The sequence below is a fragment of the Chiloscyllium punctatum genome, chromosome 45 (assembly GCF_047496795.1).
Source record: "Chiloscyllium punctatum isolate Juve2018m chromosome 45, sChiPun1.3, whole genome shotgun sequence".
NCBI classification, from domain to species: Eukaryota; Metazoa; Chordata; class Chondrichthyes; order Orectolobiformes; family Hemiscylliidae; genus Chiloscyllium; species Chiloscyllium punctatum.
Window position 1 is genome coordinate 45,002,683 of NC_092783.1, and position 27,261 is coordinate 45,029,943.

At 41.4% G+C, this 27,261-nt stretch overlaps 1 protein-coding gene across 6 annotated transcripts in view; it reads right to left on the minus strand.

The window, feature by feature from the left end:
- Window positions 1-4,249: 4,249 nt before the first annotated feature.
- Window positions 4,250-27,261, minus strand: part of LOC140467333 (C4b-binding protein-like) — an 87,900-nt gene continuing 64,888 nt past the window's right edge. For all 6 annotated transcript variants that reach the window (XM_072563623.1, XM_072563619.1, XM_072563622.1 and 3 more), the window contains one exon: window positions 4,250-7,537. The gene's annotated coding sequence lies outside the window, so the exon portion shown is untranslated. The remainder of the gene's footprint in view (window positions 7,538-27,261) is intronic.

Sequence of the window (27,261 nt, forward strand, 5' to 3'; positions counted from 1 at the left end):
TTACAGAGATATAAAAGCCACACTGTTTTGGAAAGCTGCAAAGAATGTATGTTGTTTGCAGTGCAATTCCATGGCAGTGATGAGCGTGACCCAGTGAAAATAGAAATGAAATCTAGAATCCAATAATCATGTCAGCATTCATAGATCAGATACAGCTTTAAACCTTTTCACTCTAACTAGCTTTATTATGTCAAAATTATGTGTTCGATTTCAAATTAAATTTATCTTGTTAAGGTTAAGTCAAATGAGTTACCTGTGATATTAATCCAATAACCATCATCAAAGATAGTAGAACAGGTTAACAAAACTGAAGATTTTCAAACTATGGAACATTTTATGTAATTTTTAAAACATGTTTCAAGAAGTTTAGATGATCTTTCATCTCCACCATAAATTCTATCCTTCAGCCAAGGTTCCATTTGTTCCCTGGCATATGTTTGAGGTTAAAACAATTTGCAAACTTGATGTCACACTTGATCCTGAGATGTGCCTCCAAACATCACTCAGACTTTCTAACTCCATCATCAATTCTGCCCTTGCCTCGGCTCATTTTCTGTTTAAATGCTTGCTTACCCCTTTGTTACCTTTAGATCTGACTATTCTAGACAAAGGCAAAGTCACCATTTTACCAGCAGACAATACGGCTGATGTCTTATAGAGAGTCAACTAGTGTTGAGTCGAACCTGAGGGTCATCACACTTCAGATGAAGGGTGAGGTTGAAGGAGCAGGACCGTCTTGATAAACTCAGCTGGTGCAGGAACGGACTTGATGATTCTAACCATTCCTTGACTGGTTGTAGCTATGGGAAAACTCTCCCTATTTTAGCACAAACCACCCGATGTTAATTAAGGAAGACTTTGCAGGGTCATTAAGGTTGTATGTGCTATTGTTATTGCCAGTGCCTTGGTCAATGCAGAGCGTTCTGCCAGTTTCATTTCTTTTATCAAATTTTGTAGTGATTTGATACAAATGAGTGATTTGTTAGGCCAATGTAGAGGTCATTCACATAATTGGGGATCCAGAGTCACATGCAGGCCAGACCAGGTGAGGATGCCATATTTTCCTTCCCTGAAGTGCATTAGTGAACCAGATGGGTTTTTACAGAATTAATCTGCCTTTTAATTCCAGATTCATTTCATTGAATTCAGATTTCACCATTTGCCTGGTGGGATTCAAATCCAGTTTTTGTTTTAACCTATTTAATTAACCAGTTGAGAGATGTTATTGCACACCTCTGCAGCAGGTGGGACTTGAACCTGAGCCTGATTTTCCAAGGGTAGGGATACTGGAATTACATTGTGCCACAAGAGAGCTCCTAAGGCTCCCAGAGTATTAGCCTGGGTCTCCAGATGCTAGTAATAAAAATACTATGGCACTGCCTCTCATGTTATTATGAGATGTGCTATCAAACATAAAGTTGTAAATTAATCTGTAGTTGGACTTGTGAAAGGTAGTTTTAACCAAACAAAAACATTGACTGAAATTCACGAAGGCCGAAACAAATTGTGAAGCTGTATTCCACCTCATGGAAAAGTAACAAGGCTCCAATAGAGTCTACCACACCTCTCAAGGTGTAGACAGCTCTCCCCATCACATCAAGGTGAAGGATGTATCAATGAGCAGTCAATGGCAGGCACACTAAAACCTTAACCAACCCAGAGAGCAGTTATAGAGTCACAGAGTCATAGAGGTGATTAGCACGGAAACAGACCCTTCAGTCCATCTTGTCCATGCCGACCAGATATCCCAACCCAGTCTCCTCCCACCTGCCAGCACCTGACCCATATCCCTCAAATCCCTTCTTATTCATATACCCATCAAGATGCCTTTTAAATGTTGCAATTGCACTAGCCTCCACTGCTTCCTTTGGCATCTCATTTCATACAAATATCAAACTTTGCTGAAAAAGTTGCCCCTTAGGTCTCTTTTACATCTTTACTCTTTCACCTTAAACCTAGTTCTGCACTCCACCACCCCAAGGAAAACACTTTGTCTATTTGTCCTATCCATGCCCCTCATGATTTTATCAACTTATATAAGGTCACCCCACCCCCTCCAATGCTCCAAGGAAAACATCCCTAGCCTATTTAACTTCTCCTTATAGCTCAAATCCTTCAACCCTGGCAACATCCTTGTAAACCTTTTCTGAACCCTTTTAAGTTTCACAACATCTTTCAAAGGAAGGAGACCAGAACTGCACACAATATTCCAACAGTGGCCTAACCAATGTCATGTACAGCTGCTACATGACCTCCCAACTCCTGTACTCAATACTCTGACCAATAAAGGAAAGCATACCAAACGCCTTCTTCACTATCCTTCTACCTGTGACTCCACTTTCAAGGAGCTATGAACCTGCCCTCCAAGGTCTCTTTGTTCAGCAACGCTCCTGAGGACCTTACCATTAAGTGTATAAGTTCTGCTAAGATTTGCTTTCCCAAAATGCAGCACCTCACATTGATCTTAATTAAACTCCATCTGCCACGGCTCAGCCCATTGGCCCATCTGATCAAGATACCATTGTAATCTGAGGTAACCTTCTTCACTGTCCACTATACTTCCAATTTTGGTATAATCTGCAAACATACTAGCTATACCTATTATGCTCACATCCAAATCATTTATATAAATGATGAAAAGTAGTAGACCCAGCACCAATCCTTGTAGTACTCCACTGGTCATGGGCCTCCAGTCTGAAAAACAACCCTCCACACCACCCTCTGTCTTCTATCTTTGCACCAGTTCAGCATCCAAATGGCTAGTTGTCCCTGTATTCTATGAGATCTAATCTTGCTAACCAGTCTCCCATGGTGAATCTTGTTGAATACCTTACTAAAGTCCATAACGTCACATCTACCACTTTGCCCTCATCAATCCTCTTTGTTACTTCTTCAAAATATTCACTCAAGTTTGTGAGACATGATTTCCCACTCACAAAGTCACGTTGACTATCCCTAATCAGTCCTTGCCTTTCCAAATGCATCCTGTCCCTCAGGATTCCCTCCAACAACTTGCCCACTACCAAATCAGGCTCACTGGTTTATAGTTCCCTGGCTTGTCCTTACCACCTTTCTTAAACAGCGGCACCAAGTTAGCCAACCTCCAGTTTTCCAGCACCTCACCTGTGACTATCAATGATACAAATATCTCAGCAAGAGGCCCAGCAATCACTTCCCTAGCTTCCCATAGAGTTCTTGGGTACAAATGATCAGGTCCTGCCGATTTATCCACTTTTATGTGTTTCAAAACATCCAGCACTTCCTCCTCTGTACTATCGACATTTTTCAAGATGTCACTATCTATTTCCCTACATTTCCCTATATCTTCCATGTCCTTTTCCACAGTAAACACTGATGCAAAATACTCAGTTAGTATCTCCCCATCTCCTGCAGCTCCACACAAAGGCAGCCTTGTTGATCTTTGAGGTGCCTTATGCTCTCCCTAGTTACCCTTTTGTCCTTAATGTAATTGTAAAAACCCTTTGGATTCCCCTTAACTCTATCTGCCAAAGCTATCTCATGTCCCCTTTTTGCCCTCCTGATTTCCCTCTTAAGTATACTCCTACTGCTTTTATACTTTTCTAAGCATTCACTTGAGCTATAGGAGAAATATGCAATAGGAGACATTTGGAGAAATCTAGTCCAGCTTTCAGTCCCATCTGTCCTGGAAATGTAGTCATTTGTAAAGCAAAAATTATTATTTTAATTTCTTATAATTCCCCAACAGAAAAAAAAGTGCACAATAAATTTGAGAGCTGGTGAAATTCTGACCTTATCTGGATTGTCAGTGGAGCACACAGTCACAAAACTACGACAATTAGGGAAATTTCCTGCCAAATCTTCGCTCTAATAAGCCTGGAGTCAGTGTCGTATAGTTAGAATCTGCTGCCTGTAACAATATACCATGGGACCAATATGTGTTTCTCCGCTTCTTTTTGGTTGAAATACTAATGTCAAAATTAACCCCATATTTGAGGCTTCATTTGATTCGCTAATTCTGAAGATGATATTGATGCACTTGTGGTTGCTCGTGTATTGATGTTAGAAAAGGTCTTAGCAACCAGCGAGCTGATTGCAGTTGGCAGATACTGTCTATTATTATTTTTCGCTTTCCTGTGAACTCAACTGGACCCCACCCTTTGCTTAATGTAAAAAGTTATTGTGCACACCAGGGCTCATTGGTTCTTCAAAGCAAAGATAAAGAAAGAATTTCTAATCGTTGACTCAGCTTTTGAACCAAAGCCTTTGCATTGCCTGTCAGTTTATTTTTCACTTTTCACACTTGATAAAATCAGGGTTATACGGAATACAATATTATAGTTCAAGACTAACAGCTATGTAATATTTCGTATACACTACTACAGATCTGACATATTACTATTGTACACAGTGCTACAATTCTGTAATAGAACTCTCCACAAACATAGATATGCAACACGACTGAATACAATCTACAGTTCTGAAAAAAGTACAATGCCTACTGTTTTGTAAAACAACATCCACAGATATACAAAATAACTAGACACTATCTATGCATCAATCACTTTACTATAGTTAAGAATTACAAGAATTAGCTGAATTGTCACATGAGTACATTGAAAAGTTTGCAAGTTGTAATGAAGTCAGTGTGACTAAGGGAAGAGGAGGCAGGGAGCAGATGATGAATGCAAAGGGACTGGTGGTCTGAGGTGCATTTGTTTTAATGCAAGAAGTATAGTAGGTAAAGCAGATGAATGTAGGGCTTGGATTAGTACCTGGGAGCATGATACTATTGCTATTACTGACACTTGGTTGAGGGAAGGGCATGATTGGTAGCTAAACATCCCAGGATATTGACGCTTCAGGTAGGATTGAGTGGGAGGTAAAATGGGTGGAGGAGTTGCATTACTGGTCAAAGAAAACATCACAGCTGTGCTGAAATTGGGCACAACAAAAGACTTGAGCAGTGAGGCAATATGGGCAGAGTTCAGAAATAGCAAGGGTACAGTAATAATGCTGGGGCTGTACTACAGGGCTTCCAACAGCGAACATGAGATAGGGGTGCAAATATGTAAACAGATCATGGAAAGATGTAGGTGCAACAGGGTGGTGGTGATGCGAGATTTTAATTTTCCCAACGTTGACTGGGATTCACTTCGTGTTAGAGGTCTACATGGAGCAGAATTTGTAAGGAGCATTCAGGAGGGTTTTCTAGAGCAGTATGTCAATAGTTCAACTCGGGAAGGGGTCATACTGGACTTGGTGTTGGGAAATGAGCACAGCCAAGTGGTTGATGTTTCAGTTGGGGATTACTTTGGGAATAGTGATCACAATTTCGTCAGTTTTAGAATACTCATGGGCAAAGATGAGAGTGGTCCTAAAGGAAGAGTGCAAAATTGGGAAAGGCCAACTATACCAAAATTCGGCAGGAGCTGGGGAATGTAGATTGGGAGCAGCTGTTTGAAGGTAAATCTACATTCGATGTGTGGGAGGCTTTTGAAGTGAGGTTGATTAGAGTTCAGGAGAGGTATGTTCCTGTGAAAATGAATGTTTGAAATGGCAAGGTTAGGAAACCACAGATGACAGATGAAATTGTGAGACTAGCTAAGAGGAAAAAGGATGCGTACATAAGGTCGAAATGACTGAAGACAGACAAAGGTTTGGAAGAATATCAGGAAGTAGGACCAATCTGAAATGAGGAATTAAGAGGGCTAAAAGGGATCATGAGAGATCTTTAGCAAACAGGGTTAAGGAAAATCCCAAAGCCTTTTTTTCATATATAAGGAGCAAGAGGGTAATTAGAGAAAGGTTGGCCCACTCAACGACAAAGGCTGAAAGTTACGCATGGAGTCAGAGAAAATGGGTGAGTTTCTCAATGAGTACTTTGCATTGGTATTCACCAAGGAGAGGGACATGAAGGATGCTGAGGTTAGGGATAGACCTTGGAGTATGTGAGGTCAAGTCAGCAAAAGGAGGGAGGAAGTCTTGGGTATTCCAAAAAGCATTATGCTAGACAAGTCCCCAAGGTCTGGATGGGATCTACTCCAGGTTACTGAGGGAAGTGAGGGAGTAATTAGTTGGGGCTTTCACAGATATCTTTGCAGCATCGTTGAACATGGGGAATGTCCCAGAGGACTGGAGAATTGCTAATGTTGTCCCCTTGTTTAAGAAGGGTAACAGGGATATTTCAGGTAATTACAGACCGATGAGCCTGACTTCAGTGGTAAGGAAGCTGCTGGGTGATAGATCTATTCCCATTTAGAAGAAAATTGGCTTATCACTCATGCATGGGCTTAGATCTTACAAACCTAATAAAATTCTTTGTGTAGGTGATAAAGTTGGTTGACGGAGAAGGGCTGTAGATGTCATATACTTGGACTTTGTAAGGTATTTGATAAGTTTCCCCATGGTAGGCTGATGGAGAAGGTGAAGTTGCATGGGATCCAGTGTGTTCTAGTCGATGGATAGAAAACTGGCTGGGCAACAGGAGACAAAGAGTACCAGTAGAAGGGAGTTTCTCAAAATGGAAACCTGTGACCAGTACTGTTCCACAGGGATCCGTGCAGGGTCCACTGTTGTTTGTGATAAATATAAATGATTTGGAGGTTTAGCAAGTTTGCAGATGACACTGAGATTGGTGGAGTAGCAGATAGTGAAGGGGACTGTCAGAGAATATAGCAGAATATAGCAGAGAAATGGCAGATGGAGTTTAATCTGGACAATTGTGAGGTGATGCATTTTGGAAGATCCAATTCAAGAACAAACTATGCAGTAAATGGAAAAGTCCTGCGGAAAATTGATGTACAGAGAGATTTGGATGTTTAGGTCCATTGTTCCCTGAAGGTGGCAACATAGACCATTAAAGTGGTCAAGAAGGCATAAGGCATGCGTTCCTTCATAGGAACGCATAGGGTGTTCAGTTCAAGAGTTGGCAGGTCATGTTACAGTCATATAGGACTTTGGTTCAGCTGCATTTGGAATACTGTTAACAGTTCTGTTCACCGCATTATCAAAAGGATGTGGATGCATTGGAGAGGGTGCAGAGGAGGTTCACCAGGCTGTCGACTGGTGAGGAGAGGTTGAATAGATTAAGATTATTTTCATTAGAAAGACGGAGGTTGAGAGGGGGACCTGATTGAAGTCTACAAAATTATGAGAGGTATAGACAGGGTGGATAGCAAGAAACTTTTACCCAGAGTGTGAAATTCAATTACGAGGGGTCATGAGTTCAATGTGAGGGGGGAAAGGTTTAGGGGAGATATGTGTGGAAAGTTCTTTATACAGAGGGTGGTGAAGGCCTGGAATACGCTGCCAGCAGAGGTGGTAGAGGCAGGAATGATAGTGTCATTTAAGATCTATCTATACAGATACATGAATGGGCAGGGAGCAAAGAGATACAGATCCTTGGAAAATAGTTTACAGGTTTAGGTAGAGGATCTGGGTCAGCACAGGCTTGGAGGACTGAAGGGCCGTTCCTATGCTGTAATTCTCTTTGTTCTTCTTTTGTTCTTTGTTGCCACTTATGGCCATCTTAAGTACAGATTCTAAAGTCCAAGTTCTAAGGGGAAAAAAAGAAGTTAGAAAAATAAAGAAATGAAGACATCCAGCCACAAATTAGAAACATGGAGAAATAATAGTTCCGAATAACAGTCCTTCCAACCAGGATCGGGCTGGGATTCACTTCAAGTCCAGGAGTCAAGCCCACACCGCGGCCAGGAGTCAGCACTGGCTTTATTTCCCAGACATTGTCAATGCCACCCGGGAATGGGAGGTAAAAAGAAATAAAATGCAAGAAAAACAAGAAAGAAAATAAATGAAGCAGATGGAGCAGACTAGCTCTGTCTCAGGGTCCTACCCACCACCATATTGGTGTTATTGTTTACAATCCACATGATGATATAAAATATGGACCATCGATCTTGAAACCGATTGTTTGATTTAATACTTTGAAATTTCATAGACTGAATTGATTTTAAAAACGGAAACAAAAATATTAGCTGAATATGTCTACAGTCATCACCCAATCATACAAGTTGGCCAGATTTCATGAAACTTAGATATTGGATACCAGCAGAATTGTGACATTAGTACCGTATATACTCGAGTAATAGTCAAATTTTTTGACTACTTTTTAAAGTTAAATTTATGCAGTCGACCATCACATGGATACTACTTTCAAGAGGCTGAAATTCATGCCCGTCAAAAGTCATACTGTATCATTAGCAGAAACCCAATTGATCTCTAAATGAATATAATAATTCTGAAAGCCTGGAGCGGAACTCAACATCCAGCGGTCTGGAAGACCAAGAACAGAGTTGAACAACCGGAAAACCAGTAAGTTGGAGCAGGATGTGATGGCTGGCACACTGACTCACAAACTTTGATTATTTATCTGTGAAGAACTAGGGCTAACTTTTACCTGAGATATATGGAAAATTCCACATTATTTGGGCAAAAATAAGGGGTTGAGTTTTACATGAGATTGACCAATGTTAAAATATATATGTGACTTGGAAGTGCCGGTATTGGACTGGGGTGGGCAAAGTTAAAAATCTCACAACACCAGGTTATAGTCCAACAGGTTGTTTTGGAAGCACTAGCTTTTAAAGCGCTGGTCCTACAACCACCTGATGAGGGAGCTTCAAGTATTTATGGTATTACTGCCAGAAAGAAGAGGAGAAACACATGATGAACTAGTTGTTTATTACTACAAGCAGCAGATTCTGAAGGCAAGGCATTGACTCCAGGTTCATCAGAGTAAAAATGCTACAGAAATATCCGCTAATTATTGCAGGTTTTGTGACTGTGGGGCTGGGGGGAAGATAGCTGGGAATACCAACCTCTGGATCGCAACAAAGACTGAATCTAAACCACTACCACCACACCCCCACTCCCCTCGTTCCTCACCTTCTACCCCATCAACCTCCGGATACACCTCACCATCCTCTGCCATTTCCGCCACCTGCAAACAGACCCCACTATCAAAGATATATTTCCTGCCCCACCCCTTTTTGCATTTCGGAGGATTATTCCCGCCGTGACTCCCTTGTCAGGTCCACACCCACCCTCTGCTCCTGGCACCTTCCCCTGCCATTGCTAGAAGTGCAAAACAGATGCCCGCACCTCCCCCCTCACCTCTGTCCAAAGCCCCAAAGGATCCTTCCACATCTGACAGAAATTTACCTGTAATTCCATACATTATCTACTGTATCCGTTGCACCCGACATGGTCTCCTCTACATTGGGGAGACAGGATGCCAACTTGTGGAGCATTTCAGAGAATATCTCTGGGCCACCTGCAATAACCAACTCCACCACCCTGTAGCTGAACATTTTACCTTCCCCTCTCACTCACCCAAGGACATGCAGGTCCTGGACCTCCTCCATCTTAAAACCCTAACCACCTGATGCCGAGAGGAAGAACACTGTCTGAAGAGTTGTAAATTGAACTGAACATTTTGCAATCATCAGTAATTGCTTCTTATCTTCTGACAATGGGAAGGTCATTGAAGAAGTAGCCAAAGATGGTTTGAGGATAGGCCCTGAGTCACTCTTATAGAAACACCATGGGCAAAAATGCAACAACCCACAACACATCACTCATTATGCTTGGTGAAATTCTGTCAAATAATACTTTCATGTTGAGGGTACTCAAGTCTCAGCTCATCTCTTGAATTCAATATATTTATCCTTGTTTGGCTGTAATGTTTGGAACAGAGCAGTGGTTTCAAAGTGAAAGTGAGAATCAGTAAACAGGTATAACAGTTCCAACCTGTCCATGCACAACCTTGATCCCAGCTGCCAGCAACCAGCCCATATCCCTCCAAACCCTTCCTATTCATATACCTACCCAGGTGCCTTTTAAATGTTGCAATTGTATTAGCCTCCACACTTCCTCTGGCAGCTCATTCCATACACGTACACGCGGTGTGTGAAAAGGTTGACCCTTCGACCGCTTTTACATCTTTCCACTTTCAGCCTAAACCTATGCCCTTCAGTTCTGGAATCCCCCATGCCAGGGAAGAGACTTTGTCTATTTATCCTATCCATGCCCCTCATGATAGGATAAGTTAAAAAGTTAAGTTTCGGGTTAAAAATCAAGCAACACCAGGTTATGGTCCAACAGGTTTATTGAAAGTACAAGCTATTGGAGCGCTCCTCCTTCCTCAGTTAGTGGGACAACCTCACATTCCCACTCCTCCATCTGCTGCTTATACTGCAATGACATACTTCCTCCTTATAGTTCCCTCAACAAATCCTCTCCATTCATTCAAAACATCTCATTACTACCATCTTTGTAGGAGAAACTGCTGGAGAATACTTGGCAGAATATTTGTATTGAAGTTCCACAAGGGTCCGTCTAACAACTCTTGCTTTTCATGATACATATTGTTAACTTAGTCATTTGAGCACAAGGCACAATTTCAAATATATGGATGACCTGAAAATTGAAAGAGTTATAAACCATGGGGAGGATAGTTTGATGTGTAGTGATTGATCGTGTTGGAAGAGCACAAAGATAAAATAACTGGCATAATTCTAAAGGGGTGCAATGCTAGTGAACCTATGTGTTGATGTATGCAAATTATTTAAGGTGACAGAAACATTAACAGAGTTCAATAACCCACGATTGGGTGGCACGGTGGCACTGTGGTTAGCACTGCTGCCTCACAGTGCCAGAGACCCAGGTTCAATTCCCGCCTCAGGCGACAGTTTGTGTGGAGTTTGCCCATTCTCCCTGTGTCTGTGTGGGTTTCCTCCCACAGTCCAAAATGTGCAGGTTAGGTGAATTGGCCATGCTAAATTGCTCGTAGTGTTAGGTGAAGGGGTAAATGTAGGGGAATGGGTCTGGGTGGGTTGGTCTTCGGAGGGTCAGTGTGGGCTTGTTGGGCCGAAGGGCCTGTTTCCACACTGTAAGTAATCTAATATGAATTCAAAGTAGAAATTGGCAATTCAGCCCCACGAACATGTTCCACCTGTTAATAAAATTGAGGTGATTTGATTCTCATCTCAAATACATATTCCCAACTACCTTTGATGACCTTTCAAACCTCCTAACTTAACTAGAATCTAGCAGTCTCTATCTACCAGTTTACTTTATTAACTGATATATTATTGAACTCAAATTTGTTCAGAAGTCTAAATTTATAAACATATACAAATTGCTTCCATGGAATACTCATAAAGTAATAGTCATAGAGGTGTACAACACGGAAACAGACCCTTCAGTCCAACCTGTCCATGCTGACCAAATATCCCAACCCAATCTAGTCCCACCTGCCAGCACCTGGCCCATATCCCTCCAAACCCTTCCTATTCATATACCCATCCGGATGCCTTTTAAATGTTGTAGCCTCCACAACTTCCTCTGGTAGCTCATTCCATACACATACCACCCTTTGTGTGAAAATATTGCCCTTTAGGGCTCTTTTATATCTTTCCCCTCTCATCTTAAAGCTATGCCCTCTAGTTCTGGATCCCACCCCACCCACCCCAGGCAACAGACTTTGTCTATTTATCCTATCCATACCTCTCATGATTTTATAAACCTCTATAAGGTCACCCCTCAGCTCCGACACTCCAGGGAAAGCAGCCCCAGCCTATTCAACCTCTCCCTGTAGCTCAAATCCTCAACCCTAGCAACATCCTTGTAAAGCTTTCCTGAACTCTTTCAAGTTTCACACCATCCTTCTCATAGGAAGGTGACCAGAATTGTATGCAATATTCCAAAAGTGGCCTAACCAATGTTGTGTACAGCCGCAACATAACCTTCCAACTCCTGTACTCAATACTCTGACCAATAAAGGAAAGCATACCAAACGCCTTCTTCGCTATCCTATCTACCTGCAACTCCACTTACAAGGAGCTATGAACCTGCACTCCAAGGTCTCTTTGTTCAGCAACACTCCCTAGGACCTTACCATTAAGTATATATGTCCTGCTACGATTTGCTTTCCCAAAATGCAGCACCTTGCATTTATCTAAATTAACCTCCATCTGCCACTTCTCAGCCCATTGACCCACCTGACCAAGATCCAGTTGTAATCTGAAGTAACCTTCTTCGCTGTCCACTACACCTCTAATTTTAGTGTCATTTGCATCCTTACTAACTATACCTCTTATGCTCACATCCAAACCAACTAATTGGCTGGACAAGTGTTGATTTATTGAAATTAATTCAAATTTTCCAACAGTTATATATTAAAAATGAACTGGTTTAATTCGGAAATTAAACATTTCTAAAGCTTTTGGACACGTCTGTTCTTTTTTTGTTAAAATTATTAATGTCCTCAGCAGAGTTTTAAAGTGAAAGATGTGACCTAAAAAATCTTAAGGGCTCAGAAGCTTGCAACTCCTTTTGGTATTTTCTCTGCTTCCTCCTGTTCCTGACTCAGATGTAGTGCTCCATTATCTTGCCAAGTCATGAAGAATAAATCCAGAAAGTAAGCTTTAAAAGGTATTTCATTGGGCTGGGCCTAATTTGAGTCACACTCAATACATCTGCGCATGAACGTTTGAGTAAGGTTATGGCTGCCCTTGTCTAGCTCATTCGAGAGCTGCTTAATTTATCTGAACACACCCTTCCTTTCTCACTGAGATCAGTAAGATAACATCGATAAAGCATTTAACTTTGCTAATCTAAACTGACAGTTCTGTGCAGCACTGAGACGGAACTGTATTTTTGGGTGTGCCACCTTTTGGGTTTAACATTGAGATAAAACTGGATGTAAATGATCTGAAGTCTTTTTATACTGAAAGGTCTGGAGTCCTCTACAACAATTATCCCATTACTGACACTGCCAGGGGTCACTAACTCGTCATTGTTCCATTGCTGCTCGAACAAAGCTATAGTTTGTATACAGTAATGATTGTGTGGTTGATAACAGCAACAATAAAGGTCATTCACAGCAAAGCTCTATGAGGGCTTTATAATACAAGTTTTTCTTGGGCGTCACATGGTGTATTGCCTCTCCTCATTAGTTCATCAAGAAAACATTATAGAAATGATTCCATTCGTAGTATAAGACTGTTGCATTCTCTAGCTAATCATGTGAGGTGATCTGTCAGGATACATCATGTTGGTATATCATGTGCCATCCATTTTCAACATGAATGAGTGTAGACAAATTGAAATCTGCAACGTAATCAATTCTCATTAGTTTTAAATCTCATGGCAAGAATTGATGACACTTTCCAGTAATTTTAGAATGCTCTGTTTCCTGGAAACTGAAATACAGAGGAACTGTGATGTAAAAGAATGGTGGAAAATTCCTGATTAAGGACTTATGCCTGAATCATCTACTCTCCCTGCTCTTCGGAGGCTGCTGACCTGCTGTGCTTTTCCAACATCATACTCTTGGACATGGTCTATCAAGCTAGATTTCATTCTTGAATCTTACTTAACCAGTAAGTTTGATTGATAACATTTTCTTCTTGCTTTGCTCGTACAATTGCTGCTTGCTATTTTTCATTCAGAAAGTTGCTCAAAGTCTTCTTATATTGCAGGCACAGACTGATTCATTATCTGAAGAGTTGTAAATTGAACTGAACATTTTGCAATAATCAATAATTGCTTCTTATCTTCTGATCATGGAATGGTCATTGATGAAGTAGCCAAGGTTGGTTTGAGGATATTGTTAGGATATTCTTGTAGAAATACCCTGGGCTAAAATGCAACAACCCACAACACAGCATTCATTATGCTTGGTGTAATTATGTCAAATAATACCTTCACGTTGAGGGCACTTAGTCTCAACTCATCTCTTGAATTCATTACATTTATCCGTGTTTGACTGTAATGTTCAGAGCAAAATATTGCTTTCAATGTGAAAGTGAGAATCAGTAAGCAGGTATACCAATTCCACTCTGTCCGTGCACAAACTTGATGTGGAGGTGCTGGTTTTGGACAGCGATATACAAAGTTAAGTATCAAGCAACATCAGGTTATGGTCCAACAGATTTATTTGAAAGTACAAGCTTTTGAAGTGCTGCTCCATCCTCAGTTAGGGGGACAACTCATCCATCTGCTGCTTATACTGCAATGGCATACTTCCTCCTTATAGCTCCCTCAACCAATCCTCTCTATTCATTCAAAACATCTCATTACTCCCATGGTTGCAGGAGAAACTACTGGAGAATACTTGCCAGAATATTTATACTGGAGTTCCACAAGGGTCTGTCTAATGACTCTTGCTTTTCATGATACATATTGTTAACTTAGACATTCGAGCTCAAGGCACAATTTCAAAATGTATGGATGACATGAAACTTCAAAGAATTATGAACCATGAGGAGGATAGTTTGGAACTTCAAAAGGGCATATGAATGTTGGTAAAATGGGTCAGCAAGCAGCAGTTGAAATTTCATCGGGAGAAATGTGTAGGGATTGATCTTTTTGGAAGAACACGGAAAGAAAATGACTGGCATAATTCTAAAGGGACACAAAGTTAGTGAACGTATGTATTAATGTATGCAAATCATTTAAGGTGACAGAAACATTAACAGTGTTCAATAAAGCATAATAAATGAATTTATAAATTTGAAGCCGAAATTGGCAATTCAGCCCCTTAAACATTTCCACCTGTTGATAAAATTAAGGTGATTTGATTGTCATATAAAATACATATTCCCAACTGCCTTTGATGACCTTCAAACCTCCTAGCTTAATTAGAATCGAGCTGCCTCTACCTACCAGTTTACTTTATTAAATGTACTATTGAACTCAAATTTGATCAGAAGTCTAAATTTAGAAACATATACAAATTACTTCCATTGAATACTCATAAAGTAATAGTCATAGAGGTGTACAGCATGGAAACAGACTCTTCAATCCAACTCGTCCATGCTGACCAAATATCCCAACCCAATCTAGTCCCACCTGCCAGCACCTGGCCCATATTCCTCCAAACACTTCCTATTCATTTACCTATCCAGAGGCAATCATGCAAATGTGGCAATCATACTAGCCTCCACTACTTCCCCAGGCAGCTCATTCCATACACGTACCACACTGAGTGTGAAAAAGGTGAACCTTAGGTCTCTTTTATATCTTTCCCCTCTCACCCAAAACCTATGCCTTCTAGTTATAGACTCCCCCACCCGGGGAAGAGACTTTGTTTATTGATCCTATCCATGCCCCTCATAATTTTATAAATCTCTAAAAGGTTACCATTCAGCCTTTGACGCTCCAGGGAAAACAGCCCCAGTCTGTTCAGCCTCTCCCTGTAGCTCAAATCCTCCAACCCTGGCAACAACCTTGAAAATCTTTTCTGAACCCTTTCAAGTTTCACAACATCCTTCTCATAGGAAGGAGACCAGAACTGCATACAATATTCCAAACATGGCCTAACCAATGTACTGTATAGCCGCAACATGACCTCCCAATTCCTGTACTCAGTACTCTGACCAATAAAAGAAAGCATACTAAGTGCCTTCTTCACTATCCTATCTACCTGCGACTCTACTTTCAAGGAGCTATGAACCTGCACTCCAAGGTCTCTTTGTTCAGCAAAACTCCCTCAGACCTTACCATTAAGTGTATAAGTCCTGATAAGATTTGCTTTCCAAAATGCAGCACCTTGCATTTATCTAAATTAAACTCCATCTGCCACTTCTCAGCCCATTGGCCCATCTAATCAAGATCCAGTTGTAATCTGAGGTAACCTTCTTCGCTGCCCACTACACCTCCAATTTTGGTGTCATTTGAAAACTTACTAACCGTACCACTTATGCTCACATCCAATCAGCTAATTGGCTGGACAAGTTTTGATTTACTGAAATTCATTCAAATTTTCCAACAGTTGTATATTAAAAATGAACTAGTTTAATTCAGCAATTAAACATTTCTAAAGCTTTTGGACACATCTGTTCTTTTTTTGTTAAAATTATTAATGTCCTCAGCAGAGTTTTAAAGTGAAAGATGTGACCTAAAAAATCTTAAGGGCTCAGAAGTTTGCAACCCCTTTTGGGATTTTCTCTGCTTCCTCCTGTTCCTGACTCAGATGCAATGCTCCAGTATCTTGCCAAGTCATGAAGAATAAACCCAAAAAATAAGCTTTAAAAGGTATTTCATTGGGCTGGGCCTAATTTGAGTCACAAAACATCTGCGCATGAACGTTTGAGTAAGGTTATGGCTGCCCTTGCCTAGGTCATTTGAGGGCTGCTTAATTTATCTGAACACACCCTTCCTTTCTCACTGAGATCAGTCAGATAACATCTATAAAGCATTTAACTTGGCTAATCTAAACTGACAGTTCAGTGCAGCACTGAGACGGAACTGTATTTTTGGGTGTGCCATCTTTTGGTTTTAACATTGAGGTAAAATATACCTCTTAGACTGGATGTAAATGATCTGAAGTCCTTTTATACTGAAATGTCTGGAGTCCCACACAATAATTATCGCATTACTGACACTGCCAAGGGTCACTAACTAGTCATTGTTGTATTGCTGCTCGAACAAAGCTATAGTTTGTATACAGTAATGATTGTGTGGCTGATAACAGCAACAATAAAGGTCATTCACAGCAAAGCTCTATGGTGGCTTTAAAATACAAGTTTTTCTTGGGCGTCACATGGTGTATTGCCTCTCCTCGTTGGGTCATCAGGAAAACATTATAGAAATGATTGCATCCATCATATTAGACTGCCAGATACATCATGTTGGTCTGTCATGTGCCATCCACTTAAAACATGAATGAGTGTAACCAAATTGAGATCTGCAACATAATCAATTCTCATTAGTTCTAAATCTCACGGCAAGATTTGGTAATTTTAGAATGCTCTGTTCCCTGGAAGCTGAAGTACAGAGGAACTGTGATGTAACAGGATGATGGAACATTCCTGATGAAGGGCTTATGCCCGAATCATCCACTTTCCTGCTCCTTGGAGGCTGCTGACCTGCTATGCTTTTCCAGCACCAAACTTTTTGACTCTGATCTCCCTCATCTGCAGACCTCACTTTCTCCTAGAATGATGGAACAGTGCTCTGAATGGCCTTTTTTGTTCAAAGGGATTGAGCTGAGTCAAAGGAGGTGATAAGATGGATGTCCAAAAGCTTTGTCAGTCACAGAGATACACAGCACAATTAAACTTGTCCATGCCAAACAGATATCCTAAATTAATCTCGTCCCATCTGCCAGCATTTGGCATATATCCCTCCAAACCCTTTCTATTCATATACCTACCCAGTGCCTTTCAAATGCTCTAATTGTACCAGCCTCCACCACTACCTCCAACAACTCATTCCATATACATACCACCCTCTGCATGAAAAAGTTGCTTCTTAGCTTCCTTCTAAATCTTTCCCTTCTCACGTTAAACTTATGCCCCTCTAGCTTTGGACTCCCCTACCCTAGGAAAGTGCTTTGTCTATTTACCCTATCCATGCCCTCTATGATTTTATAAATTTGTATAAGCTCTGATGCTCCAGGGAAAATAGCACCAGCCTATTCAGCCTCTCCCTGTTTCCTAATGAAGGGCTTATGCCTAAAATGTCAACTCACATTCCCCTCAGATGCTAACTGACATGCTGCACTTTTCCAGCACCACAATTTTCAATATTGACTCTCCAGCATCTGAATTGCTCACCTTCTCCAACGCTGGCAACATCATTGTAAATATTTTCTGAACCTTTTCAAGTTTCACAACACCTTTCCTATAGCAGAGAGATCAGAATTGAAAGCAGGATTCCAAAAGTGCCTAACCAATGTCCTGTATAGCCACATGACCTCCCAACTCTAATGTTCAATGCACTGACCAACTTAGGCAAGCATACCAAACATCATCTTCATGACCTTGTCTCCCTGTGATTTCACTTACCAAGAACAATGAAGTCCAAGGTTTCTTTATTTGGCAACACTCCACAGGACCTTACCATTAACTGTATTAATCCTGTCCTGATTTGCCCAACCAAAAAGCAACACCTCACATTTAGCCAAATCAATCTTGACCCAACAGCTTAATGGTAATTGGAACAACTTTTAAATTTGCTGATGGCATGGAACTTGGAAATGTACCACACATTGAGGATGATGGTAATATATTCCAAGAGGTCAGAGACAGTTTAGAGGACCATGTGGATATATGACAGAAATTTGTGAAGTGATATGTTGCGACAGGAAAAATACATGCTTGTTCACAAATTTTGAAGATTAACACAGCCTTCAATAAAGTATGTGGGTTTCTGGGTACTATAAATATTGTAACAGAGAAATATGTTAAATATACAATATAAAGGCAAGGAAAAAATGTTTTAACACTGATTTTACTCTACATGTCCATCTTATTTAAAATGACCACACTTAAAAGACAAGAAAGGCTTCTGAGAAGGTGCAGAAGACTTTTACTGGAATAGTTTTAGGATGAAGGATTGTAGTTACGTAGACTAGATACCTTGGGATCAATCTCATTAGAGCAGAAAAGGCTGAAGGAGATTTGATAAAGGTGTTGGTGTCAATGTTTTGAATGGTTGATGGCTGATAAAATGCATTGTTGGTGATTGGCAAAAGAACCAAAGATGACGTGGCAAAAGGAACACAAAATGTAGGAATTACACATACACATACACATACAATGTGGGCGGCACGGTGGCACAGTGGTTAGCACTGCTGCCTCACAGTGCCAGAGATCCGGGTTCAATTCCCGCCTCAGGCGACTGACTGTGTGGAGTTTGCACGTTCTCCCTGTGTCTGCGTGGGTTTCCTCCGGGTGCTCCGGTTTCCTCCCACAGTCACAAAGATGTGCAGGTCAGGTGAATTGGCTATGCTAAATTGCCCGTAGTGTTAGGTAAGGGGTAAATGTAGGGGTATGGGTGGGTTGCGCTTCGGCGGGGCGGTGTGGACTTGTTGGGCCGAAGGGCCTGTTTCCACACTGTAAGTAATCTAAAAAAATCTAATCTAATCTCTGCAAAGCGTCATTGTGTGTGAAGAAAATTTCTGGGGAGAATTGTCGAGCTGTATTACCTTAGTTTTGTTTAAAAAATAATTCCCTTTTGTCCTGGCAATGCTGGAGACTTATTTCGAACAGAACTAAAAGTTAAATTGTCCACTTCTGTCTTTAAAATGAATGAATAGAAAAATCACAGTTGAGACCCATTTTCCTCTTAAGCACTCCTCCCATATGCCAGCAGCATAATCGTCAAAATTGTATGCAAGTCTTGCAGCCAAACGCCGAGTTAAGACAATGTCCAGAAAGCTACTGCTAGAAGTGGCCCTGTATTATGACATCATCAAGTAATTTGTGATTATTAATTTGCAGGCCACCATAAATACTAAGAGGTATGCTTAATTATGCAGAGGCATAACACTCACTCAAAGTTCATTAGTACATTATAAGGGCAAATTCCATGTTTGTGTATTCAAACAAAACTGCAAACAACAGGCTCTAATTCTTCATGCAATATTTTCTCCTTTTTTTATTTTCAAATAAATGATTGCAGTGGGATGTCAAGTCATCAAAGATGATAATGTGATAAAGGCAAAACACCAGCTTCTTGAAACTGAACATGAAATTCTTAGTCTGAGAGAAACCCTTCTTTAAAATGTAGAACAGTATGTGGATGTAAATAACCTTTAAACTTTCCTACACTTTATTCAACATCATACCAGTTTGAATTAATAATTCAATATTGCTTATCATAACCTTAATCACATTAAAAACTCAAATTATAAATGTGTGAATTTAACATCCTCTCAAAGTGGGATCCAGATCATGCTCTGGTCCTAGGTTCATATCCCATCAGGGCAGATTGCAGAATTAGAATTCAGTCAAAAATAATCTGAAATTAAGAATCTAAAGATGACCTTGAATCGATTGTTGAAAAAAATCCAACTTGTTTACTAATGCCCTTTAGTGAAGGAAGCTACCATCTTTACCTGGTCTGGCCTACATGTGACTCCAGAGCCACAGCAATGTGGTTGACTTATAAACTACCTTCTGGGCGCTTAGGGATGGGAATAAATGCTTCCCTGGGCAGCAATGCCCTCACCCCATCAATTAATGTTTTAAAAATTATTTGTAGTATTAGCATTATTGCTATTTGAAATAGTTTTATTCCTCTATATGGTCTATGTAGAATAGTTGAGACGAATTTAACAAAAATGAGGAATGCATAGAAAGAATGTTTTGTTTTTTATCAAAATAAAATTTTGTGAATATTTAAGATGCTTAAATCTCCTTGAAGAAAGGTTGATCTTTTAAACATTGTTACTCTGTTTGTTCAGCTTTTTGGGCACACTGACGTCAACTCTCTTCCTTTCAATGAAGCCTTCAGTATGTCCTGAAATTGTATTTTCTGTCAACAAGACTGGGCGTCAACCTTACATTGTGAAAAGAACATCTGTCAAAGCCATTTATTTGGCATAAATATCTTCCGTGTTCAGAAAAATTCATATGAGTAGCTGTATATTTGCATTTACTTTCTCAATTACACACTTCTATCTTCATTTACGTTACTTGTCACTGCTTAATTACAGGCATTAATCACATGATAGCACAGTTGTATCTGTTTCCTACAAAATATCGTTTGAAACAATTACACACCTTCTTTGCAGCAATTGAAATCACTTTTCAATTAGGTATTGAAAATTAGCAACAAACTTTCTAAAAAAAAATTACAGTAATCAAATTCACCCATTCCTTTCAATTTTCCAAACCACAACCTTTCTCAACACCCAGACTTGGATTGGATACTTGCACCATGCTGTTCTTGGATCTATTAATCCTCTGGGATGTTTAAAAGCAAGAGTCATTGTTAACTGTGGGTCTAATTCAGTAATTGTTAGTTAGAAATCATGCCCAGTGGAGCAGCAGGTCAAAATAAGAAATTTAATGCTGGTTAACAGCTATTCCTGGCTTGTTTCCTTGGATTAAGGGTATCAACATTAGTAAGGTGGGCACCATGGCACAAGAAATCCGGGTTCAAAATGGCACATAGCAGAAGTGCATCATTAAAAAAAACACTCAATAGTTCTGGTAAATTGCTACCTTTGACCAAACAAAAATGAAATGGAATCGTAGTTTGACTTAGGAACCTTATGTAATTACTAATGAGCTCAGAGATGGAAAATAATTCTTAGACACTATCATAGCCTGTTGAAGATGAAGTGTGAATGCCAGTGGTGGTGTGTGGATGGGAGATAGCTTCACACCACACTCCATTGTGCCACAGCATCTTTGTGCAATGTGCTCTGCCCAACTGGGAAAAACAAAGAAGGTACATGATCGATCCTGAAGAGCTGGGAAAGCAATAGCAGTATTCTTCAGAGGAAGGTGAAGGCATTAAGCAAGCAAAACATTACATTCAGCAGATCAGCTATGTAAAGATATGGTGCAACAAACCATCCTTGCAGCTGTGATTTCTTTAACAGTTGATCAGATAGGTGATAATGTAGAGACAATAATTTATAATGGTGAGATTCTATTTCCAATGAAGAATCACCTATTCTACTTAAAAACCTTCAGAAGCTTTTCTTTTCCCACAACATCTACTGTGAAAGTCTATTCTGGTCTGGCAACATTTGACCTGGTGCACAATCAGGCTTCAAATATAATGTCATAAAACAAACTTACTGAGCCTACTTACACCTTCTAGCAAGTAATAGTTGGCCACGGGCTTGAGAATTGCTGAGTACAGTTATTAAATAATGTGTTATGAAGATGTGGGTGTACTGTATCATTAAGAGAGTTAAAAGCTAACCGAACTACCTGACACAACAAGAAGTGTTCTGAACAAGGTATAATGTAACATTTGGTCAAACAACTTGATTAGCTGGTTACCTGGAGACGACAAAGGAAATTCAAATTAAGCTAACCAGTTTAAATTACAACCCGAAAAATACCAACTCTAATCAATTTTAAATTTAGTATCTTGACAATCTTAAAAGCCAATGACACAATCCAACCCTTTGAGAGTATACAATTGGGGAAAACTGAACAGTTGGGAGGAGAACTGTCATGCCACCAACATCTGCAGACTGCCCGGAGTATAGCTCTCTTAAAGGTACTTATATCAATCAGTAACCTATGAAACAGAAATCCCTAAGAAGAAGAAAAGAAGACAGAGAAAGATATAAACAAAAGATTGCACATCTGGCTCATTTTGAAAATTTGAATTTTGGTAAATCTTTATCGGGAGGGGTTTATCAAACTAGTATTATAGAAGGGGGAAGGTAAAAGATAGGTTAGAGGAAGGAGTTGGAAATAGTTGTTTGTTAATTATCTGTTATACTATAAGAAACGAAGTTGGTCATTTTCACTAAATAGTTTTTGGGCTCTCGAATTTTCACAGGTTACTGCACGGGGTAAACCTTTTCTGTGGTGTTTGTCAAAATTAAGCAGGAGGGTTTATCCCATGTCGTAACAAATGCTACACAAGAGCAATGAGAATGGCTGCAATCATTTGATATATTAGGATATATATTAGTAAAAATTTAAAGTTTTTTTTTAAGCGCCTAGCGGACCTGGAAGCTGGTGTCGCGCTAGCTGACCTGGGAAGGTTTTTTTCCTCTATAAAAGCGCGCAGGCGAGGAACCCGAGGCACGACAGGGGTAGAGCCTCCCACCCGCCCTCCTCCTCTAACCTAAAAATAAGACCCGTTGCGGTAAGCAGGTAAGTGCTGCATTTTGCTTGTTTGTTTCTTTAGATCCAGTTTTCTTTTTAAAGTTTACCTTTTAGAGGGATGGCAGTGAAGGCAGTGCAATGTCCCTCTTGCAAGATATTTGAGGTGAGGGAAGCCATTAGCGTACCTGCTGATTACACTTGCGGGAAGTGCACCCATCTCCAGCTCCTCCAAGACCGTGTTAGGGAACTGGAGCTGGAGTTGGATGAACTACGGATCATTCGGGAGGCAGAGGTGGTCATAGATCAGAGCTTTAGGGAAGTAGTTACTCCGAAAGTTATAGACAGATGGGTGGCAGTGAGGGGGACTGGGAGGAAGCAGCCAGTGCAGGGACCTCCTGCGGTCGTTCCCCTCAATAACAAGTATACCGTTTTGGATACTTGTGGGGGGGGGGGGGGGGACTTACCAGGGGTAAGCAACGAGGTTCAGGCCTCTGGCACGGAGCCTGTCCCCGTTGTTCAGAAGGGAAGGGCAGAGAAAGGTAGAGCGATTGTTATTGGGGACTCAATAGTAAGGGGCACAGATAGGCGGTTTTACGGGGGCGACAGAGACTCACGTTTGGTATGTTGCCTCCCAGGTGCAAGGGTATGTGATGTCTCTGATCGTGTTTTCCAGGTCCTTAAGGGGGAGGGGGAGCAGCCCCAGGTCTTGGTCCACGTTGGCACCAACAACATCGGTAGGAAGAGGGGTGAGGATGTTAGGCAGGCTTTCAGGGAGCTAGGTTGGAAGCTCAGAGCTAGAATGAACAGAGCTGTCGTCTCTGATCTGTTACCCGTGCCATGTGATAGAGAGTCGAGGAATAGGGAGAGAGAAGAGTTAAATGCGTGGCTACAGGGATGGTGCAGGAGGGAGGGATTCCGGTTTCTGGACAACTGGGGTTCTTTCTGGGGAAGGTGGGACCTCTATAAAGAGGATGGTCTCCACCTGAACCTGAAGGGCACCAGCATCCTTGGGGGGAGGTTTGCTAGTGCTCTTTGGGAGGGTTTAAACTAACTCGGCAGGGGCATGGGAACCTGGACTAAAGCTTTAGGGTACAGGACCTTGAGTGTAGGGAGGTTAGGAACAAGGCATCGATCTCGAAGGAGGGTGCCGGTAAACAGGAAGGTGCCTTGAAGTGTGTATACTTCAATGCCAGAAGTATAAGAAATAAGGTAGGTGAACTTGCAGCATGGGTTGGTACCTGGGACTTCGATGTTGTGGCCATTACAGAGACGTGGGTAGAACAGGGACAGGAATGGCTATTGCAGGTTCCAGGGTTTAAATGTTTTAGTAGGGTCAAAGGTGGAGGTATAAGAGGGGGAGGTGTGGCATTGCTTGTCAAGGATAGTATTACAGCGGTGGAAAAGACGATGGAGGAAGACTTGCCATCTGAGGTAGTTTGGGCTGAGGTTAGAAATAGGAAAGGTGAGGTCACCCTGTTAGGAGTTTTCTACAGGCCTCCTAATAGTCCGAGAGATATAGAGGAAAATATTGCAAGGATGATTCAGGAGAAGACTGAAAGTAGTAGGGTGGTTGTTATGGGGGGCTTTAACTTTCCAGATATTGACTGGGAAAGCTATAGCTCGAGTTTGTTAGATGGGTCGGTGTTTGTCCAATGTGTGCAGGAGGGTTTCCTGACACAATATGTAGATAGGCCAACAAGAGGTGAGGCCATTCTGGTTTTAGGTTCTAGGTAATGAACCAGGCCAGGTGTTAGACTTGGGGGTAGGTGAGCACTTTGGGGTCAGTGACCACAACTCGGTGACTTTTACTCTAGTGATGGAGAGGGATAAGTGTGCACTGCAGGGCAGGAGTTATAGCTGGGGGCAGGGAAATTATGATACGGTGAGGCACAACTTAGGATGTGTGGATTGGAAAAATAGGCTTCAAGGGAAGGACACAAATGATATGTGGATCTTGTTCAAGGAGCAGCTATTGGGTGTCCTTGATAAGTATGTACCAGTCAGGCAGGGAGGAAAGGGTCTTGTGAGGGAGCCGTGGTTTAATAAGGAATTGGAATCCCTTGTAAAAGGGAAGAGGGCGGCCAATGTAAAGATGAGGCGTGAAGGTTCAGTTGGGGCGATTGAGTGTTATAAGGTAGCCAGGAAGGATCTAAAGAGAGAGCTAAGAGCAGCGAGAAGGGGACATGAAAAGTCCTTGGTTGGTAGGATTAGGGAAAACCCACAGGCTTTCTATAGGTATGTCAGGAATAAAAGGATGACTAGGGTAGGTATTGGTCCAGTCAAGGATAGTACTGGGAAGTTGTGCGTGGAGGCAGAGGAGATTGGAGAGACACTAAATCAATACTTTTCGTCAGTATTCACTCAGGAACAGGGCATTGTTGCTGATGTGAATATTGAGTCACAAGTGATTAGAATGGATGGCTTTGAGGTATGTAGGGAAGAGATCTGGGGAATACTGGAAAGGGTGAAAATAGATAAGTCCTCTGGGCCTGATGACATTTATCCTAGGATCCTCTGGAAAGCTAGGGAGGAGATAGCAGAGCCATTGGCCTTGATTTTTATGTCGTCGTTGTCTACAGGAATAGTGCCAGAAGACTGGAGGATAGCGAATGTGGTCCCCTTGTTCAAGAAGGGTAGTAGGGACAGCCCTAGTAACTATATGCCAGTGAGTCTCACTTCTGTTGTGGGCAAAGTCTTAGAGAGAATTGTAAGGGATAGGATTTATGAACATCTGGATAGGAATAATGTGATCAAGGATAGTCAGCATGGTTTTGTGAAGGGCAGGTCGTGCCTCACAAACCTTATTGAGTTCTTTGAGAAGGTGACCAAGGAAGTGGACGAGGGTAAACCAGTAGATATGGTGTATATGGATTTTAGCAAGGCATTCGATAAGGTACCCCATGGTAGGCTACTGCAAAAATTATGGAGGTATGGCATTGAGGGTGAGTTGGAAGTTTGGATTAGGAATTGGCTGGCTGGAAGACGACAGAGGGTAGTAGTTGATGGTATAGGTTCATCTTGGAGTGCAATTACTAGCGGTGTTCCACAAGGATCTGTTTTGGGACCATTGCTGTTTGTCATTTTTATAAATGACCTGGAGGAGGGGCTTGAATGCTGGGTGAGCAAGTTTGCGGATGATACGAAAGTCGGTGGAGTGGTGGACAGCGAAGAAGGATGTGGCAGGTTACAGCGGGATATAGATAAGTTGCAGAGCTGGGCAGAAAGGTGGCAAATGGAGTTCAATGTAGCTAAGTGTGAAGTCATTCACTATGGTAGGAGTAACAAGATGATGGATTACTGGGCTAATGGTAGGCTACTTGGTAGTGTGGATGAGCAGAGGGATCTTGGTGTCCATGTACACAGATCTCTGAAGGTTGCCACCCAGGTAAATAGTGCTGTGAAGAAGGTATATGGTATACTGGGCTTTATTGGTAGAGGAATTGAGTTCCGGAGTCCTGAGGTCATGTTGCAGTTGTATAAGACTCTGGTGCGGCCTTATCTGGAGTATTGTGTACAGTTTTGGTCGCCATACTATAGGAAGGATGTGGAGGCACTGGAACGGGTGCAGAGGATGTTTACCAGGATGTTGCCTGGCATGGTAGGAAGATCATATGAGGAAAGGCTGAGGCACTTGGGGCTGTTCTCATTGGAGAAAAGAAGGTTTAGGGGAGATTTGATAGAGGTGTACAAGATGATTAGGGGTTTAAATAGGGTTGACAGTGAGAACCTTTTTCCGCGTATGGAGTCAGCTGTTACTAGGGGATACAGCTTTAAATTAAGGGGTGGTAGGTATAGGACAGATGTTAGGGGTAGATTCTTTACTCAGCGGGTTGAGAGTTCATGGAATGCCCTGCCAGTATCAGTGGTGGACTCCCCCTCTTTATGGTCATTCAAGCGGGCATTGGATAAGCATATGGAGGTTATTGGGCTAGTGTAGGTTAGGTAGGCTTCGGTCGGCGCAACATCGAGGGCCGAAGGGCCTGTACTGCGCTGTATTTTTCTATGTTGTAATTTGGTGAAAAGTGCATTCATATTGTTTCTAAGAACATATGTTTACAATATTTCTAAAAAGATCATTACAACTGTTTCAGAATTACATTGCTAGTTTATCATACTTAGAACGTAGAACATAGAACAATACAACACAGAACAGGCCCTTCAGCCTTCGATGTTGAGCCGACCTATGAAGTAATCTAAGCCCAGCCCCCTTTACTATCCCATCATCATCCATGAGCTTATCTAAGGATTGTTTAAATCTTTCTAATGTTGCTGACTTAAGTACATTGGCAGGCAGGGCATTCCACGCTCTCACCTCTCTCTGAGTAAAGAACATTCTTCTGACATCTGTCTTACATCTATCAACCCTCAATTTGCAGCTATGTCTCTCGTACAAGCTGACAATACTTGATGTCTCACAACAAACAGTGAGACAAAGTATCGTACCCCTGATAACAAGGAAAAGACAAACACATAACCTCAACACCAAAGAGAGGGAAGCACTAAAATCACTAAGAAACGATAAGAACATAATCATCCTACCAGTAGACAAAGGCAGAATGACGGTCATCCTGGACAAAGCAGAGTATATCCAAAAAGCACAACAACTACTTGCCAACACCTACCAAAAGAGGGAGTTTGACCCCACCCCACAGCTCACCAATAGGATAAACAATACACTGAGGAACCTACAAAAAAACGGACAGATAACCAAGTTTGACCTACAGAG